Raw genomic sequence first — 15,388 nt, 5'->3', positions numbered from 1 at the left:
TGTTATCGGATGATATTTCCTTTGGCTCTAGAGTCTTCAATGGGATCCGAAATATCTGTTCTCAGATTCCACAGAAATAAGGCTAGCAAAGAGATCAACGAAATACAGATTTAACTCTGTGAGATGAATTAATAGAACACTAAGCAGTTTCTGAGATAGCTTCTTTCCAGATTTCATCTGAGGATATTTCCTTTTTCACCGTAACCTTCTATGGGCTTCCAAATATCACTTTGCTAATTCCACAAGAACTGTCTTAGCGAAAGACTTCTTGAGGGGAAAGCTGTAATTGTGTGAGATGATTTCACAGAACACGAAGAAGTTTCTCAGAAAACTTCCTTCTCTTTGTTATGGGAGGATATGTCCTTTGGCCCAATAGTCTTCAATGGGATCCGAAATATCTGTTGTCAGATTCCTCAGAAATAAAGCGGGCAAAGAGATCAACAAAATAGACATGTATCTCGGTGAGATGAATTAACAGAACACTAAGCAGTTTCTCAGAAACCTTCTTTCCATATTTCATCTGAGGATATTTCCTTTTTCACCATAGCCCTCTAAGGGCTTGCAAATATCACTTTGCCAATTCCACAAGAACTGTCTTAGCGAAAGGCTTCTTGAGCGGAAAGCTGTAACTCTGTTAGATGATTTCAAAGAACACAAAGAAGTTTCTCAGAAAGCTTCTTTCTCTTTGTTATCGGAGGATATTTCCTTTGCCCCCATAGTCTTCCAAGGTATCCGAAATACCTGTTCTCCGATTCCACAAAAATAAGTCTAGCAAAGAGATCCACGACATACACATGTAACTCTGTGAGATGAATTAACAGAACACTAAGCAGTTTCTCAGAAAACTTCTTTCCAGATTTCATCTGAGGATATTTCCTTTTTCACCATAGCCGTCTATGGGCTTCCAAATATCACTTTGCAAATTCCACAAGAACTGTCTTAAAGAAAGGCTTCTTGAGGGGAAAGCTGTAACTCTGTGAGATGATTTCACAGAACACAAAGAAGTTTCTCAGAAAGCTTCTTTCTATTTGTTATCGGATGATATTTCCTTTGGCTCTAGAGTCTTCAATGGGATCCGAAATATCTGTTCTCAGATTCCACAGAAATAAGGCTAGCAAAGAGATCCACGAAATACAGATATAACTCTGTGAGGTGAATTAACAGAATACTAAGCAGTTTCTTAGATAGCTTCTTTCCAGATTTCATATGAGGATATTTCCTTTTTCACTGTAACCCTCTATCGGCTTCCAAATATCACTTTGCCAATTCCACAAGAACTGTCTTAGCGAAAGGCTTCTTGAGGGGAAAGCTGTAATTGTGTGAGATGATTTCACAGAACTCGAAGAAGTTTCTCAGAAAGCTTCTTTCTCTTTGTTATGGGAGGATATGTCCTTTGGCCCAATAGTCTTCAATGGGATCCGAAATATCTGTTGTCAGATTCCTCAGAAATAAAGCTGGCAAAGAGGTCCACAAAATAGACATGTATCTCGGTGAGATGAATTAACAGAACACTAAGCAGTTTCTCAGAAAGCTTCTTTCCAGATTTCATCTGAGGATATTTCCTTTTTCACCATAGCCCTCTAAGGGCTTGCAAATATCACTTTGCCAATTCCACAAGAAGTGTCTTAGCGAAAGGCTTCTTGAGGGAAAAGCTGTAACTCTGTGAGATGATTTCACAGAACACAAAGAAGTTTCTCAGAAAGCTTCTTTCTCTTTGTTATCGGAGAATATTTCCTTTGGCCCTATAGTCTTCAAAGGGATTCGAAATATCTGTTCCCAGATTCCACAGAAATAAGGCTAGCAAAGAGATCCACGAAATACACATGTAACTCTGTGAGATGAATTAACAGAACACTAAGCAGTTTCTCAGAAAGCTTCTTTCCAGATTTCATCGGAGGATATTTCCTTTTTGAAAATAGCCTTCTATGGGCTTCCAAATATCACTTTACCAATTCCACAAGAACTGTCTTAGCCAAAGGCTTCTAGAGGGGAAAGCTGTAACTCTGTGAGATGATTTCACAGAACAGAAAGGAGTTTCTCAGAAAGCTTCTTTCTCTTTGTTATCGGAGGATATTTACTTTGGCCCTATAGTCTTCAAAGGGATCCGAAATATCTGTTCTCAGATTCCACAAAAATAAGGCTAGCAAGGAGATCCAGGAAATACACATTTAACTCTGTGAGATGAATTAACAGAAAACTAAGCAGTTTCTCAGAAAGCTTCTTTCTAGATTTCATCTGAGGATATTTCCTTTTTCACCATAGCCCTCTATGGGCTTCCAAATATCACTTTGCCAATTCCACAAGAACTGTCTTATTTGAAAGGCTTCTTGAGGGGAAAGCTGTAACTCTTTGAGATGATTTCACAGAACACAAAGAATTTTCTCAGAAACGTTCTTCCTCTTTGTTATCGCAGATTATTTCCTTTGGCCCTATATTCTTCAAAAGGATCCGAAATATCTGTTCCCCGATTCCACAGAAATAAGGCTAGCAAAGGGATCCACGAAATACACATGTAATTCTGTGAGATGAATTAACAGAACACTAAGCAGTTTCTCAGAAATCTTCTTTCCAGATTTCATCTGAGGAGATTTCCTTTTTCACCATAGCCGTCTATGGGCTTCCAAATATCACTTTGCCAATTCCACAAGAACTGTCTTAGCGAAAGGCTTCTTGAGGGGAAAGCTGTAACTCTGTGAGATGATTTCACAGAACACAAAGAAGTTCCTCAGAAAGCTTCTTTCTCTTTGTTATCGGAGGATATTTCCTTTGCCCCCATAGTCTTCCAAGGGATCCGAAATATCTGTTCTCAGATTCCACAGAAATAAGGGTAGCAAAGAGATCCACGAAATACACATGTAACTCTGTGTGATGAATTAACAGAACACTAAGCAGTTTCTCAGAAAGCTTCTTTCCAGATTTCATCTGAGGATATTTCCTTTTTCACCATAGCCCTCTATGGGCTTCCAAATATCACTTTGCCAATTCCACAAGAACTGTCTCAGCGAAAGGCTTCTTGAGGGGAAAGCTGTAACTCTGTGAGATGATTTCACAGAACACAAAGAAGTTTCTCAGAAAGCTTCTTTCTCTTTGTTATCGGAGAATATTTCCTCAGGCCCTATAGTCTTCAAAGGGATCCGAAATATCTGTTCTCAGATTCCACAGAAATGAGTCTACCAAAGAGAGCCACGAAATACACATGTAACTCTGTGAGATGAATGAAAAGAACACTAAGCAGTTTATCAGAAAGCTTCTTTCCAGATTTCATCTGAGGAGATTTCCTTTTTCACCATAGCCCTCAATGGGCTTCCAAATATCACTTTGCCAATTCCACAAGAACTGTCTTAGCGAAAGGCTTCTTGAGGGGAAAGCTGTAACTCTGTGAGATGATTTCACAGAACACAAAGAAGTTTCTCAGAAAGCTTCTTTCTCTTTGTTATCGGAGGATATTTCCTTTGGCCCTATAGTCTTCAAAGGGATCCGAAATATCTGTTCTCAGATTCCACAGAAATAAGGCTAGCAAAGAGATCCACGAAATACACATGTAACTCTGAGAGATGAATTAACAGAACACTAAGCAGTTTCTCAAAAAGCTTATTTCCAGATTTCATCTGAGGATATTTCCTTTTTCACCATAGCCCTCTATGGGCTTCCAAATATCACTTTGCCAATTCCACAAGAACTGTCTTATTTGAAAGGCTTCTTGAGGGGAAAGCTGTAACTCTTTGAGATGATTTCACAGAACACAAAGAATTTTCTCAGAAACGTTCTTCCTCTTTGTTATCGCAGATTATTTCCTTTGGCCCTATATTCTTCAAAAGGATCCGAAATATCTGTTCCCCGATTCCACAGAAATAAGGCTAGCAAAGGGATCCACGAAATACACATGTAACTCTGTGAGATGAATTAACAGAACACTAAGCAGTTTCTCAGAAAACTTCTTTCCAGATTTCATCTGAGGAGATTTCCTTTTTCACCATAGCCGTCTATGGGCTTCCAAATATCACTTTGCCAATTCCACAAGAACTGTCTTAGCGAAAGGCTTCTTGAGGGGAAAGCTGTAACTCTGTGAGATGATTTCACAGAACACAAAGAAGTTTCTCAGAAAGCTTCTTTCTCTTTGTTATCGGAGGATATTTCCTTTGCCCCCATAGTCTTCCAAGGGATCCGAAATATCTGTTCTCAGATTCCACAGAAATAAGGGTAGCAAAGAGATCCACGAAATACACATGTAACTCTGTGTGATGAATTAACAGAACACTAAGCAGTTTCTCAGAAAGCTTCTTTCCAGATTTCATCTGAGGATATTTCCTTTTTCACCATAGCCCTCTATGGGCTTCCAAATATCACTTTGCCAATTCCACAAGAACTGTCTCAGCGAAAGGCTTCTTGAGGGGAAAGCTGTAACTCTGTGAGATGATTTCACAGAACACAAAGAAGTTTCTCAGAAAGCTTCTTTCTCTATGTTATCGGAGAATATTTCCTTAGGCCCTATAGTCTTCAAAGGGATCCGAAATTTCTCTTCTCAGATTCCACAGAAATGAGTCTACCAAAGAGAGCCACGAAATACACATGTAACTCTGTGAGATGAATGAAAAGAACACTAAGCAGTTTATCAGAAAGCTTCTTTCCAGATTTCATCTGAGGAGATTTCCTTTTTCACCGTAGCCCTCAATGGGCTTCCAAATATCACTTTGCCAATTCCACAAGAACTGTCTTAGCGAAAGGCTTCTTGAGGGGAAAGCTGTAACTCTGTGAGATGATTTCACAGAACACAAAGAAGTTTCTCAGAAAGCTTCTTTCTCTTTGTTATCGGAGGATATTTCCTTTGGCCCTATAGTCTTCAAAGGGATCCGAAATATCTGTTCTCAGATTCCACAGAAATAAGGCTAGCAAAGAGATCCACGAAATACACATGTAACTCTGAGAGATGAATTAACAGAACACTAAGCAGTTTCTCAAAAAGCTTATTTCCAGATTTCATCTGAGGATATTTCCTTTTTCACCATAGCCATCTATGGGCTTCCAAATATCACTTTGCCTATTCCACAAGAACTGTCTTAGCGAAAGGTTTCCTGAGGGGAAAGCTGTAACTCTGTGAGATGATTTCACAGAATGCAAAGAAGTTTCTCAGAAAGCTTCTTTCTCTTTGTTATCGGAGGATATTTCCTTAGGCCCTACAGTCTTCAAAGGGATCCGAAATATCTGTTCTCAGATTCCAATGAAATGAGTCTAGAAAAGAGAGCCACGAAATGCACATGTAATTCTGTGACATGAATGAAAAGAACACTAAGCAGTTTATCAGAAAGATTCTTTCCAGATTTCATCTGAGGATATTTCCTTTTTCACCATAACTCTCTATGGGCTTCCAAATATCACTCTGCCAATTCCAAAAGAACTGTCTTAGCGAAATTCTTCTTGAGGGGAAAGCTGTAACTCTGTGAGATGATTTCACAGAACACAAAGAAGTTTCTCAGAAAGCTTCTTTCTCTTTGTTATCGGAGGATATTTCCTTAGGCCCTATAGTCTTCAAAGGGATCCGAAATATCTGTTCTCAGATTCCAAACAAATGAGTCTAGAAAAGAGAGCCACGAAATACACATGAAACTCTGTGCGAAGAATGAAAAGAACACTAAGCAGTTTCTCAGAAAGCTTCTTTCCAGATTTCATCTGAGGATATTTCCTTTTTCACCATATCCCTCTAAGGGCTTCCAAATATCACTTTGCCAATTCCACAAGAACTGTCTTAGCGAAAGGCTTCTTGAGGGGAAAGCTGTAACTCTGTGAGATGATTTCACAGGACAAAAAGAAGTTTCTCAGAAAGCTTCTTTCTCTTTTTTATCGGAGGATATTTCCTTTGGCCCTATAGTCTTCAAAGGGATCCGAAATATCTGTTCTCAGATTCCACAGAAATAAGGCTAGCAAAGAGATCCACGAAATACACATGTAACTCTGTGAGATGAATTAACAGAACACTAAGCAGTTTCTCAGAAAGCTTCTTTCCAGATTTCATCTGAGGATATTTCCTTTTTCACCATAGCCCTCTAAGGGCTTTGAAATATCACTTTGCCAATTCCACAAGAACTGTCTTAGAGAAAGTCTTCTTGAGGGGAAAGCTGTAACTCTGTGAGATGATTTCACAGAACACAAAGAAGTTTCTCAGAAAGCTTCTTTCTCTTTGTTATCGGAGGATATTTCCTTTGGCCCTATAATCTTCAAAGGGATCCGAAATATCTGTTCTCAGACTCCACAGAAATAAGGCTAGCAAAGAGATCCACGAAATACAAATGTAACTCTGAGAGATGAATTAACAGAACACTAAGCAGTTTCTCAGAAAGCTTCTTTCCAGATTTCATCTGAGGATATTTCCTTTTTCACCATAGCCCTCTATGGCCTTCCAAATATCACTTTGCCAATTCCACAAGAACTGTCTTAGCGAAAGGCTTCTTGAGGGGAAAGCTGTAACTCTCTGAGATGTTTCACAGAACACCAAGAAGTTTCTGAGAAAGCTTCTTTCTCTTTGTTATCAGAGGATATTTCCATTGGCCCTATAGTCTTCAAAGGGATCCGAAATATCTGTTCTCAGATTCCACAGAAATAAGGCTAGGAAAGAGATCCACGAAATACACATGTAACTCTGTGAGATGAATTAACAGAACACTAAGCAGTTTCTTAGAAAGCTTCTGTCCAGATTTCATCTGAGGATATTTCCTTTTTCACCATAGCCCTCTATGGGCTTCCAAATATCACTTTGCCAATTCCACAAGAACTGTCTTAGCGAAAGGCTTCTTGAGGGGAAAGCTGTAACTCTGTGAGATGATTTCACAGAACACAAATAAGTTGCTCCGAAAGCTTCTTTCTCTTTGTTATCGGTGGATATTTCCTTTGGCCCTATAGTCTTCAATGGGATCCGAAATATCTGTTCTCAGATTCCACAGAAATAAGGGTAGCAAAGAGATCCAAGAAATACACATGTAACACTGAGAGACGAATTAACAGAACACTAAGCAGTTTCTCAGAAAGCTTCTTTCCAGATTTCATCTGAGATTATTTCCTTTTTCACCATAGCCCTCTGTGGGCTTCCAAATATCACTTTGCCAATTCCACAAGAACTGTCTTAGCGAAAGGCTTCTTGAGGGGAAAGCTGTAACTCTGTGAGATGATCTCACAGAACACAAAGAAGTTTCTCAGAAAGCTTCTTACTCTTTGTTATCGGAGGATATTTCCTTTGGCCCTATAGTCTTCAAAGGGATCCGAAATATCTGTTCTCAGATTCCACAGAAATAAGGCTAGCAAAGAGATCCACGAAATACACATGTAACTCTGAGAGATGAATTAACAGAACACTAAGCAGTTTCTCAGAAAGCTTCTTTCCAGATTTCATCAGAAGATATTTCCTTTTTCACCATAGCCCTCTGTGGGCTTCCAAATATCACTTTGCCAATTCCACAAGAACTGTGTTAGCGAATGGCTTCTTGAGGGGAAAGCTATAACTCTGTGAGATGATCTCACAGAACACAAAGAAGTTTCTCAGAAAGATTCTTTCTCTTTGTTATCGGAGGATATTTCCTTTGACCCTATAGTCTTCAAAGGGATCCGAAATATCTGTTCTCAGATTCCACAGAAATAAGGGTAGCAAAGAGATCCACGAAATACACATGTAACTCTGAGAGATGAATTAACAGAACACTAAGCAGTTTCTCAGAAGGCTTCTTTCCAGATTTCATCTGAGGATATTTCATTTTTTACCATAGCCCTCTATGGGCTTCCAAATATCACTTTGCCAATTCCACAAGAACTGTCTTAGCGAAAGGCTTCTTGAGGGGAAAGCTGTAACTCTCTGAGATGATTTCACAGAACACCAAGAAGTTTCTCAGAAAGCTTCTTTCTCTTTGTTATCGGAGGATACTTCCATTGGCCCTATAGTCTTCAAAGGGATCCGAAATATCTGTTCTCAGATTCCACAGAAATAAGGCTAGCAAAGAGATCCACGAAATACACATGTAACTCTGTGAGATGTATTAACAGAACACTAAGCAGTTTCTCAGAAAGCTTCTTTCCAGATTTCATCTGATGATATTTCCTTTTTCAACATAGCCCTCTAGGGGTTCCAAATATCACTTTGCCAATTCCACAAGAACTGTCTTAGCGAAAGGCTTCTTGAGGGGAAAGCTGTAACTCTGTGAGATGATCTCACAGAACACAAAGAAGTTTCTCAGAAAGATTCTTTCTCTTTGTTATCGGAGGATATTTCCTTTGGCCCTAGAGTCTTCAATGGGATCCGAAATATCTGTTCTCAGATTCCACAGAAATAAGGGTAGCAAAGAGATCCATGAAATACACATGTAACTCTGAGAGATGAATTAAGAGAACACTAAGCAGTTTCTCAGTAAGATTCTTTCCAGATTTCATCTGAGGATATTTCCTTTTTCACCATAGCCCTCTATGGGCTTCCAAATATCACTTTGCCAATTCCAGAAGAACTGTCTTAGCGAAAGGCTTCTTGAGGGGAAAGCTGTAACTCTCTGAGATGATTTCACAGAACACCAAGAAGTTGCTCAGAAAGCTTCTTTCTCTTTCTTATCGGAGGATATTTCCATTGGCCCTATTGTCTTCAAAGGGATCCGAAATATCTGTTCTCAGATTCCACAGAAATTAGGCTAGCAAAGAGATCCACGAAATACACATGTAACTCGGTGAGATGAATGAACAGAACACTAAGCAGTTTATCAGAAAGCTTCTTTCCAGATTTCATATGAGGATATTTCCTTTTTCACCGTAGCCCTCTATGGGCTTCCAAATATCACTTTGCCAATTCCACAAGAACTGTCTTAGCGAAAGGCTTCTTGAGGGGAAAGCTGTAACTCTGTGAGATGATTTCACAGAACACAAAGAAGTTGCTCAGAAAGCCTCTTTCTCTTTGTTATCGGATTATATTTCCTTTGGCCCTACAGTCTTCAATGGGATCCGAAATATCTGTTCTCAGATTCCACAGAAATAAGGCTAAGAAAGAGATCCACGAAATACACATGTAACTCTGTGAGATGAAAGAACAGAACACTAAGCAGTTTCTCAGAAAGCTTCTTTCCAGATTTCATCTGAGGATATTTCCTTTTTCACCATAGCCCTCTATGGGCTTCCAAATATCACTTTGCCAATTCCACAAGAACTGTCTTAGCGAAAGGCTTCTTGAGGGGAAAGCTGTAACTCTGTGAGATGATCTCACAGAACACAAAGAAGTTTCTCAGAAAGATTCTTTCTCTTTGTTATCGGAGGATATTTCCTTTGACCCTATAGTCTTCAAAGGGATCCGAAATATCTGTTCTCAGATTCCACAGAAATAAGGGTAGCAAAGAGATCCACGAAATACACATGTAACTCTGTGAGATGAATTAACAGAACACTAAGCAGTTTCTCAGAAATCTTCTTTCCAGATTTCATCTGATGATATTTCCTTTTTCAACATAACCCTCTATGGGATTCCAAATGTCACTTTGCGAATTCCACAAGAACTGTCTTAGCGAAAGGCTTCTTGAGGGGAAAGCTGTAACTCTGTGAGATGATCTCACAGAACACAAAGAAGTTTCTCAGAAAGATTCTTTCTCTTTGTTATCGGAGGATATTTCCTTTGGCCCTATAGTCTTCAATGGGATCCGAAATATCTGTTCTCAGATTCCACAGAAATAAGGGTAGCAAAGAGATCCACGAAATACACATGTACCTCTGAGAGACGAATTAACAGAACACTAAGCAGTTTCTCAGGAAGATTCTTTCCAGATTTCATCTGAGGATATTTCCTTTTTCACCATAGCCCTCTATGGGCTTCCAAATATCACTTTGCCAATTCCAGAAGAACTGTCTTAGCGAAAGGCTTCTTGAGGGGAAAGCTGTATCTCTCTGAGATGATTTCACGGATCACCAACAAGTTTCTCAGAAAGCTTCTTTCTCTTTGTTATCGGAGGATATTTCCATTGGCCCTATAGTCTTCAAAGGGATCCGAAATATCTGTTCTCAGATTCCACAGAAATAAGGCTAGCAAAGAGATCCACGAAATACACATGTAACTCGGTGAGATGAATGAACAGAACACTAAGCAGTTTATCAGAAAGCTTCTTTCCAGATTTCATCTCAGGATATTTCCTTTTTCACCGTAGCCCTCTATGGGCTTCCAAATATCACTTTGCCAATTCCACAATAACTGTCTTAGCGAAAGGCTTCTTGAGGGGAAAGCTGTAACTCTGTGAGGTGATTTCACAGAACACAAAGAAGTTGCTCAGAAAGCTTCTTTCTCTTTGTTATCGGAGGATATTTCCTTTGGCCCTACAGTCTTCAATGGGATCTGAAATATCTGTTCTCAGATTCCACAGAAATAAGGCTAGGAAAGAGATCCACGAAATACACATGTAACTCTGTGAGATGAAAGAACAGAACACTAAGCAGTTTCTCAGAAAGCTTCTTTCCAGATTTCATCTGAGGATATTTCCTTTTTCACCATAGCCCTCTATGGGCTTCCAAATATCACTTTGCCAATTCCACAAGAACTGTCTTAGCGAAAGGCTTCTTGAGGGGAAAGCTGTAACTCTGTGAGATGATTTCACAGAACACAAAGAAGTTTCTCAGAAAGCTTCTTTCTCTTTGTTATCGGAGGATATTTCCTTTGGCCCTATAGTCTTCAAAGGGATCCGAAATATCTGTTCTCAGATTCCACAGAAATAAGGCTAGCAAAGAGATCCACGAAATACACATGTAACTCTGAGAGATGAATTAACAGAACACTAAGCAGTTTCTCAGAAAGGTTCTTTCCAGATTTCATCTGAAGATATTTCCTTTTTCACCATAGCCCTCTATGGGCTTCCAAATATCACTTTGCCAATTCCACAAGAACTGTCTTAGCGAAAGGCTTCTTGAGGGGAAAGTTGTAACTCTGTGAGATGATCTCACAGAGCACAAAGAAGTTTCTCAGAGAGCTTCTTTCTCTTTGTTATCGGAGGATATTTCCTTTGGCCCTATAGTCTTCAATGGCATCCGAAATATCTGTTCTCAGATTCCACAGAAATAAGGTGAGCAAAGAGATCCACGAAATACACGTGTAACTCTGAGGGACGAATTATCAGAACACTAAGCAGTTTCTCAGAAAGCTTCTTTCCAGATTTCATCTGAGGATATTTTCTTTTTCACCATAGCCCTCTACGGGCTTCCAAATATCACTTTGCCAATTCCACAAGAACTGTCTTAGCGAAAGGCTTCTTGAGGGAAAAGCTGTAACTCCGTGAGATGATTTCACAGAACACAAATAAGTTTCTCAGAAAGCATCTTTCTCTTTTTTATCGGAGGATATTTCGTTTGGCCCTATAGTCTTCAAAGGGATCCGAAATATCTGTTCTCAGATTCCACAGAAATAAGGCTAGCAAAGAGATCCACGAAATACACATGTAACTCTGTGAGATGAATTAACAGAACACTAAGCCGTTTCTCAGAAAGCTTCTTTCCAGATTTCATCTGAGGATATTTCCTTTTTCTCCATAGCCCTCTAAGGGCTTCGAAATATCACTTTCCCAATTCCACAAAAACTGTCTTAGCGAAAGGCTTCTTGAGGGGAAAGCTGTAACTCTGTGAGATGATTTCACAGAACACAAAGAAGTTTCTCAGAAAGCTTCTTTCTCTTTGTTATCGGAGGATATTTCCTTTGGCCCTATAGTCTTCAAAGGGATCCGAAATATCTGTTCTCTGATTCCACAGAAATAAGGCTAGCAAAGAGATCCACGAAATACACATGTAACTCTGTGAGAAGAATTAACAGAACACTAAGCAGTTTCTCAGAAAGCTTCTTTCCAGATTTCATCTGAGGATATTTCCTTTTTCACCATAGCCCTCTAAGGGCTTCGAAATATCACTTTCCCAATTCCACAAGAACTGTCTTAGCGAAAGGCTTCTTGAGGGGAAAGCTGTAACTCTGTGAGATGATTTCACAGAACACAAAGAAGTTTCTCAGAAAGCTTCTTTCTCTTTGTTATCGGAGGATTTTTCCTTTGGCCCTATAGTCTTCAAAGGGATCCGAAATATCTGTTCTCAGATTCCACAGAAATAAGGATTGCAAAGAGATCCACGAAATACACATGTAACTCTGAGAGATGAATTAACAGAACACTAAGCAGTTTCTCAGAAAGCTTCTTTCCGGATTTCATCTGAAGATATTTCCTTTTTACCATAGCCCTCTGTGGGCTTCCAAATATCACTTTGCCAATTCCACAAGACCTGTCTTAGCGAAAGGCTTCTTGAGGGGAAAGCTGTAACTCTGTGAGATGATCTCACAGAACACAAAGAAGTTTCTCAGAAAGCTTCTTTCTCTTTGTTATCAGAGGATATTTCCTTTGACGCTAGAGTCTTCAAAGGGATCCGAAATATCTGTTCTCAGATTCCACAGAAATAAGGGTAGCAAAGAGATCCACGAAATACACATGTAACTCTGAGAGATGAATTAACAGAACACTAAGCAGTTTCTCAGAAGGCTTCTTTCCAGATTTCATCTGAGGATATTTCATTTTTCACCATAGCCCTCTATGGGCTTCCAAATATCACTTTGCCAATTCCACAAGAATTGTCTTAGCGAAAGTCTTCTTGAGGGGAAAGCAGTAACTCTCTGAGATGATTTCACAGAACCCCAAGAAGTTTCTCAGCAAGCTTCTTTCTCTTTGTTATCGGAGGATACTTCCATTGGCCCTATAGTCTTCAAAGGGATCCGAAATATCTGTTCTCAGATTCCACATAAATAAGGCTAGCAAAGAGATCCACGAAATACACATGTAACTCTGTGAGATGAATTAACAGAACACTAAGCAGTTTCTCAGAAAGCTTCTTTCCAGATTTCATCTGATGATATTTCCTTTTTCAACATAGCCCTCTACTGGCTTCCAAATATCACTTTGCCAATTCCACAAGAACTGTCTTAGCGAAAGGCTTCTTGAGGGGAAAGCTGTAACTCTGTGAGATGATCTCACAGAACACAAAGAAGTTTCTCAGAAAGATTCTTTCTCTTTGTTATCGGAGGATATTTCCTTTGGCCCTATAGTCTTCAAAGGGATCCGAAATATCTGTTCTCAGATTCCACAGAAATAAGGGTAGCAAAGAGATCCACGAAATACACATGTAACTCTGAGAGATGAATTAACAGAACACTAAGCAGTTTCTCAGGAAGATTCTTTCCAGATTTCATCTGAGGATATTTCCTTTTTCACCATAGCCCTCTATGGGCTTCCAAATATCACTTTGCCAATTCCAGAAGAACTGTCTTAGCGAACGGCTTCTTGAGGGGAACGCTGTAACTTTGTGAGATGATTTCACAGAACACAAAGAAGTTGCTCAGAAAGCTTCTTTCTCTTTGTTATCGGAGGATATTTCCTTTGGCCCTACAGTCTTCAATGGGATCCGAAATATCTGTTCTCAGATTCCACAGAAATAAGGCTAGGGAAGAGATCCACGAAATACACATGTAACTCTGTGAGATGAAAGAACAGAACACTAAGCAGTTTCTCAGAAAGCTTCTTTCCAGATTTCATCTGAGGATATTTCCTTTTTCACCATAGCCCTCTATGGGCTTCCAAATATCACTTTGCCAATTCCACAAGAACTGTCTTAGCGAAAGGCTTCTTGAGGGGAAAGCTGTAACTCTGTGAGATGATTTCACAGAACACCAAGAAGTTTCTCAGAAAGCTTCTTTCTCTTTGTTATCGGAGGATATTTCCTTTGTCCCTATAGTCTTCAAAGGGATCCGAAATATCTGTTCTCATATTCCACAGAAATAAGGCTAGCAAAGAGATCCACGAAATACACATGTAACTCTGAGAGATGAATTAACAGAACACTAAGCATTTTCTCAGAAAGGTTCTTTCCAGATTTCATCTGAAGATATTTCCTTTTTCACCATAGCCCTCTATTGGCTTCCAAATATCACTTTGCCAATTACACAAGAACTGTCTTAGCGAAAGGCTTCTTGAGGGGAAAGTTGTAACTCTGTGAGATGATCTCACAGAGCACAAAGAAGTTTCTCAGAAAGCTTCTTTCTCTTTGTTATCGGAGGATATTTCCTTTGGCCCTATAGTCTTCAAAGGGATCCGAAATATCTGTTCTCAGATTCCACAGAAATAAGGCTAGCAAAGAGATCCACGAAATACACATATAACTCTGTGAGATGAATTAACAAAACACTAAGCAGTTTCTCAGAAAGCTTCTTTCCAGATTTCATCTGAAGATATTTCCTTTTTCACCATAGCCCTCTGTGGGCTTCCAAATATCACTTTGCCAATTCCACAAGAACTGTCTTAGCGAAAGGCTTCTTGAGGGGAAAGCTGTAACTCTGTGAGATGATCTCACAGAAGACAAAGAAGTTTCTCAGAAAGATTCTTTCTCTTTGTTATCGGAGGATATTTCCTTTGACCCTATAGTCTTCAAAGGGATCCGAAATATCTGTTCTCAGATTCCACAGAAATAAGGGTAGCAAAGAGATCCACGAAATACACATGTAACTCTGTGAGATGAATTAACAGAACACTAAGCAGTTTCTCAGAAATCTTCTTTCCAGATTTCATCTGATGATATTTCCTTTTTCAACATAACCATCTATGGGCTTCCAAATGTCACTTTGCGAATTCCACAAGAACTGTCTTAGCGAAAGGCTTCTTGAGGGGAAAGCTGTAACTCTGTGAGATGATCTCACAGAACACAAAGAAGTTTCTCAGAAAGATTCTTTCTCTTTGTTATCGGAGGATATTTCCTTTGGCCCTATAGTCTTCAATGGGATCCGAAATATCTGTTCTCAGATTCCACAGAAATAAGGGTAGCAAAGAGATCCACGAAATACACATGTACCTCTGAGAGACGAATTAACAGAACACTAAGCAGTTTCTCAGGAAGATTCTTTCCAGATTTCATCTGAGGATATTTCCTTTTTCACCGTAGCCCTCTATGGGCTTCCAAATATCACTTTGCCAATTCCAGAAGAACTGTCTTAGCGAAAGGCTTCTTGAGGGGAAAGCTGTAACTCTCTGAGATGATTTCACGGATCACCAACAAGTTTCTCAGAAAGCCTCTTTCTCTTTGTTATCGGAGGATATTTCCATTGGCCCTATAGTCTTCAAAGGGATCCGAAATATCTGTTCTCAGATTCCACAGAAATAAGGCTAGCAAAGAGATCCACGAAATACACATGTAACTCGGTGAGATGAATGAACAGAACACTAAGCAGTTTATCAGAAAGCTTCTTTCCAGATTTCATCTCAGGATATTTCCTTTTTCACCGTAGCCCTCTATGGGCTTCCAAATATCACTTTGCCAATTCCACAATAACTGTCTTAGCGAAAGGCTTCTTGAGGGGAAAGCTGTAACTCTGTGAGGT

The sequence above is a fragment of the Macaca mulatta genome, chromosome 9 (assembly GCF_049350105.2).
Source record: "Macaca mulatta isolate MMU2019108-1 chromosome 9, T2T-MMU8v2.0, whole genome shotgun sequence".
NCBI classification, from domain to species: domain Eukaryota; kingdom Metazoa; phylum Chordata; class Mammalia; order Primates; family Cercopithecidae; genus Macaca; species Macaca mulatta.
Note: the sequence above shows the minus strand (reverse complement) of the source record.